Source organism: Macrobrachium nipponense, chromosome 1 (assembly GCF_015104395.2).
Source record: "Macrobrachium nipponense isolate FS-2020 chromosome 1, ASM1510439v2, whole genome shotgun sequence".
Taxonomy (NCBI): Eukaryota; Metazoa; Arthropoda; class Malacostraca; order Decapoda; family Palaemonidae; genus Macrobrachium; species Macrobrachium nipponense.
The window spans coordinates 172,950,809-172,956,362 of NC_087200.1; the positions used below are offsets into that span (position 1 = coordinate 172,950,809).

Below are 5,554 nucleotides of genomic sequence, written 5' to 3' on the forward strand. Positions count from 1 at the left end.
TATGTATGATGATGGTGGTGGTGATACTGATCATTTGTACACACTGCGCTATGACGTCACAAATGTGTGAGTCAGAGCCTTTTGTCTTGGCTAATGGCTGAGCAGGAGATCTTTCTCCCGCATTGCCCCTTGGAGGAATAATAGCCTTTTTTCCCTCCAAGCATTCCCCCCACCCCTTCTCTTACATAGCAGCTAACCCCCCCCACACCTAAAATACTTGAAAAGGCAATAGATTTTATGTTTTGTGGCGCGTGACTTGCAGACTTTGAACGGCTTCGCAGATACAGAAAATCTATTTTTGAGAACTAGCGACTGCATAAAAGGGGAATTGCACAATTCGGGACCAGACTAGTGCTTTTAAACAAATTTTACGCATTAAGGGAAACCCCGCACAGCCAGCAATGAAAAAACTATGAAAGCTTACTAGTATTTAATACACATTTTACCATGAAAGCTAGCTAATGTTGAATACACACTGTACTGTAAAGCACTAACCGATAGGTGGGGAAACCACACTTAGTTGGAAAATGAAAAATTCCCCCTGGATATTCCTAGTTAAAAAAAAAAAAAAAAATTATTGAGAATTAAAGAAATTCCATTCAGCTGGCAATGGACAACTCCAGTCTAAAGATATTACTGAAAAGTGCAGAAATTTGGGGAAACCCCACTCACCTTGCAATGTTAGACTTCAACTGGAAATTATAACTACTAAAAGATTTTCTGATTCTGAAAGTGAAAAATGAAATAGAAGCACTCATATGGTAAAGGAAAATTTAATTTTATTCCAGCAGAATGAAGTCACAAGCAAGAGACAATGATTGAGACACTAGGCTGCTGAGAGACCTTTAGTTTTTATGGTCAGCAGTGTTGTTGGCCAGTATATGGTGTTACAGTCATCACCAGACTTACAAATGAGTTACGTTACAGACAGCTGTTTGTATCCTGAATTGCTCGTCAGTTGGTTTTTAATATGAAGTGCATTTTTGTTTTTGTTTTTTTTAACATTCCCGAGTTAACTTGGGAGTCATAGATCATACTATTTTTGTTGTATTTTTAAATCATGCAGTATTCTAAAGAATTACTTTGGATGTTAGAAAGGTAAAAAGAAGAATATCAAATTTGGATTTATACAACATTCAAAATTTAGTATTTTTCCATATTTTGAAAGTAATGAATTTGGAAGAAATTTCGCAGCAGCAGTGTCTGACATAAGTTCACAAAGTGGAGTGCACACTGCCCTCTATTGACCAAAAAAAAAAAGAAAAATTCCTAAGGGGAGAGGAAGTATAGAAAATGCAAATTCTTTGCAAAAATTCTTACTAGTATAAAAGGCATACAGAGCAAAATTTGAGCTTAGTTTTCAAAGGGGAACACTCCAAACACACATGGTACATACGTATATTTCAAAATTTATACGTACAGGCAGTCCCCAGTTGTCGGCGGGGGTTCTGTTCCAACGGGATTGATAAGTGAAAATCGCCATTAACAGAAACTCAACAATTATTGTAGTGCAGATAACCAGTTAATGGTGCCTGTTGGATATGTATCAGCGCCATAACTCTTATTATTGGCGCTGATAACTGGAAATAAATGCATTATGGCACTAAAAATTGGGCATATACATCCAGTACGTAAAAGTTTTTATTGAAATAATCAATTATTTATTGAAAGAAAACTGTTTTATTATTCATATCAAGGTGGGGGGGGGCACGGCACATGACCAAGTGTGCCCCTTAAATCCACCACTGACCCAGTCTGTTCTTAACTTGAATGTTCAAAAGTAGGGTGGTGACTCCTGTTAATGTTAAGTGTCTATAAGATTTGCAAAAACTGAGTATGGGCCTTTTATAGTGATGGATTTAACCTGCCTGATAAAGAGTGAAGAATGTTAACCCTTAAATGCTGATTGGATGTATTAAACGTCGATGAAAATTGTCTATTGGGTGCCAAATTGACGTATGAAACGTAGACAAAAAAGTTTTTTAAAAATTTGAGGAAAAGTAGTTATAGGCCTACTTGGCAAAAACTTTTGTATCATGCACCTTGAGGGATGCTGGGAGTTCACGGATCAAGCTGTTGTTTTGTTTACAATCGTTACCCAGGTGCACAAGCGCGAATTTCTTTCATCTCGCACTAAAAAGCATCAGCGACACATCTCTAAAATTATTTTGTCAGTTTGACATAATTTTTGCACCATTTTATATTAGCCGTTACAGAAAGTCTTATATATGAAAATGTGTGCAATTTCATGTAGAATACAACAAAAAGCAACCCATGGTTGTAGCTTTTATTTATCAGTTTTCTGAATATTATATCATATATGATAAGTACCAAAATTCTCAAACCTAATTGGTCAACATATTGAACATCACCGAAATGTTTCGAAAACGCATGTAAGCTAAAACTCTTATATTCTAGTAATATTCAATCATTTACCTTCATTTTACAACAAATTGGAAGTCTCTAGCACAATATTTCGATTTATGGTGAATTTATGTAAAAACTTTCCTTCCGTCCGCGCTGTAATTCTTCCGAAAAAATCTGAAATTTTTTCATCCGATTGTCGTAATGTTTGCACAGTTTTATATTAGCCGTTACATAAAGTTTTACATATGGAAATGTGCGCAATTTCATGTAGAATATAACGAAAAACAACCCATGGTTGTATCTTTTATCAGTTTTGAAATATTTTCATATAAATAACGATAAGTGCCAAAATATCAACCTTTGGTCAACTTTGACTCGACTGAAATGGTCGAAAACCGCAATTGTAAGCTAAAACTCTTACCTTCTAGTAATATTCAATCAATTACCTTCATTTTGCAACAAATTTGAAGCCTCCAGCACAGTATTTTGATTTATGGTGAATTTATGAAAAAAGCTTTTTCCTTATGTCCGCGCGGGAACTCTTCCGAAAAAAACAGAAATTTTTTCAACCGATTGTCGTAATGTTTACACCTTTTTATATTAGCCGTTACATAAAGTTTTATATATAAAAATGTGTGCAATTTCATGTAGAATACAATGAAAAACAACCCATGGTTGTAGCTTTTATCAGTTTTGAAATATTTTCATATAAATAACGATAAATAGAGAAAATTCGACCTTTGGTCAACTTTAACTCGACCGAAATGGTCGAAAACTGCAAATGTAAGCTACAACACATGCGGACTAGTAATATTCAATCAATTACCTTCATTTTGCAACAAACTGGAAGTCTTTAGGACAATATTTCGATTTATGGTGAATTTTTTAAAACTACTTTTTTTTACGACAGTGTGTTACGAATTATTGCATCATATTGTGATATTTTGTGTGTTGCTTTGATTGTTTTACAATTTGTTAGATACAAAAATCATTGCAATTTAGTGTACAATACAACGAAAAAATAATTAACTCATTAGCTTAAACCGTTTTGCTCACAGCGCGATTTGTATACAATAATATGAATTTTTTTTTCGCTCTTGTCATATATTCCAATATTTATATATGATAATGATATTTTTTTCCATTTCTGATGGTTGCATACTAAACTTCTGGCAATGATAAAAAAGGGAGTAAAAAATAAACTCTTAATCTTGAAAATTAAGCGTGCTGTGATTTAAAAAAAAAAAAATTCTGCTTCGGCGCTCACTCGCGTACTCTGCCAGCATACAGGAGACACTTTCGGAAATACCAGCTCGGCGATTAAGGGTTAACTAAATGGCCTGGTTAAAACAATTTTTAATTATATAGTAGATTGTTTTAGTTTAGTATTTTATTTAGTAACTGCAAGTAACTGGAGTAATATATTTGTCTATATGAGTGTTATAATTATTCTTTGTTGTGCTACCATTTTAGATATATTTTTATTTTTTAAAATCTGTGTAATTCAATGGTATGTGTAAAGTACAGATCTGGTTAAGAACTATATGCAAGTGCTGTTAGCTACTAGATAAATATTAAAGTGCTAGCTGTAACATGGGGTCTTTGATACTTAACACACTTTAATTATTAGGAAGCCAGACCACCAGTGTTCTTTAAATTGAGGTACTACTGAACTGTGTTGTTTCATGCTAGTAATTAAATGTGTGGTATGATTTATGATCCCTGTTATCACAGCACACACATACAATAATGTAAACCAATTTAAGGTGCAAAAAGGAATAGCCTCTATGGGACTGTAGTTGTGATTGATTAGTAAACTGTAGTTTTGGAGAAAAACTTACCACAATTTCCCATCACTAATTTTATTTTCTCTACTTACAGCCTGTTTCACTTCCTCCTCTTGATGACCTGGATGGTAATCATACAGATATGTTGGATGAAGAGCTTTTGGTTGGTGGTCATTTGCCCACAGGTGGACCTCAGGAAATTATTGATCTCTCTGAAAGTCACAGCTTTATTGTAACCGAAGTACCACCAGAAAACGTCATGGAGGGAGATGGTGAAGACATTGAGGAAGTGCAAGGAAAAGACTCAAAATTATGAGAATTTAAATAGGCATCTATTGTGATATGAAATCCATTTGTGTCGAGTTGAAAGCCATTTATTTTCTGATACATGTAGTGAAAAGCTGTAAATATAAATGTTATTTTTACCAGAAACTATATACTTGTAAATCCTAGTCATTTTTATATAAAGAAAAAATTCATAAAATAAATTGAAAAAATATAAAGTTTTTTTAAATCAGATGTTACATGAAATTTTTGATGGCGTAGTCGCTGTTTCGTCCTCAAAGGATTTACCCTCCATAGTGTGCGCCAGCGCCCCACGGTGATCAGACTGATATCAAAGAAGTATCTTTTAGCTGGGCATTATGCCATAATGATAAACACTATGACAAGTGATAGAGTATAGTGGACTCTCAAAGACAAGAATGCATTTTATCTTGTCTTCAGCGAACGCTGTAACCAGTTTCTTCCATCAAAACCTGTAGAAGTGGCTATTGCGTCTGCGCATTGGCCATCTTGTTTTATGCCTGGGCCAGCCAAAAGACCAAGAATCCATTACCCCTCTGGTTCAGACATAGACATAAGTCTGTTCCACCAGTGCTTCTCTATTTTGAGAATTTTTTTTTTTGAGATCGATCTCCAGAATCCTGGAATCACCAAAAGTTGAAAGTTAAGTACTTATTTTTAAGATTTAGTTAAAACAGTTAGGTTAAAAACTAAAGAACAAGAAAATTTTATTGTGAGTATGAAAACTGGTGTTTTGTTTACCCGTCCTGTGTTTAGAACACATGATTGGCGAGATAACATGCTCCAGGGGCTAGCCTTTACGAACACGAAGTGTTTTTAAATAAATTTTTTTGAAAGTTTCTTGCCTAAAAAACTACTCCATTATTGTATTATTGATTTAGTTAATCTTTTCAGGTAACGGTTTCTACAATTTCCAAGGCAGTAGCCTACATGAGCTAGAAGCCTAGCCGGTTTAGGACAAAAAAGGAATCTGGCAAAACAGGTCACCTTGACTCCTCTATCTGTAAAAGTGACAATACTACACACAGATGCCTCGTTGACAGGTTGGGGAGGACATTGGGAGGATCGTCAGGTAGCGGGGAGGTGGTCAGCTA

The 5,554-nt window shown here is 34.7% G+C and overlaps 1 pseudogene; it reads left to right on the plus strand.

Annotated features, from left to right (window-relative positions):
- LOC135219842 (KAT8 regulatory NSL complex subunit 2-like) overlaps window positions 1–4,657 on the plus strand; it is a 70,303-nt pseudogene extending 65,646 nt beyond the window's left edge.
- Window positions 4,658–5,554: the final 897 nt, after the last annotated feature.